Source organism: Berghia stephanieae, chromosome 13 (genome assembly GCF_034508935.2).
Source record: "Berghia stephanieae isolate SIO BIC M18660-M18661 chromosome 13, UCSD_Bste_1.3, whole genome shotgun sequence".
NCBI classification, from domain to species: Eukaryota; Metazoa; Mollusca; class Gastropoda; order Nudibranchia; family Aeolidiidae; genus Berghia; species Berghia stephanieae.
Window position 1 is genome coordinate 33065403 of NC_088372.1, and position 202 is coordinate 33065604.

The following is a 202-nucleotide window of genomic DNA, read 5'->3' on the forward strand; positions in this document are numbered from 1 at the left end:
GAGGGGAAGAGAGAAAAAAAATTGGTAGGAGTGAAATATCTATTCAATGTTATAGTTATCATATAATGTTATAATAAATGCACCTGAATGACAAATTGCCATATTTATGGACAATAAAGATTTATTATTATTATTATTGTTGTTATTATTATTATTATTATTATTATTATTATTATTATTATTATTATTATTATTATTATTA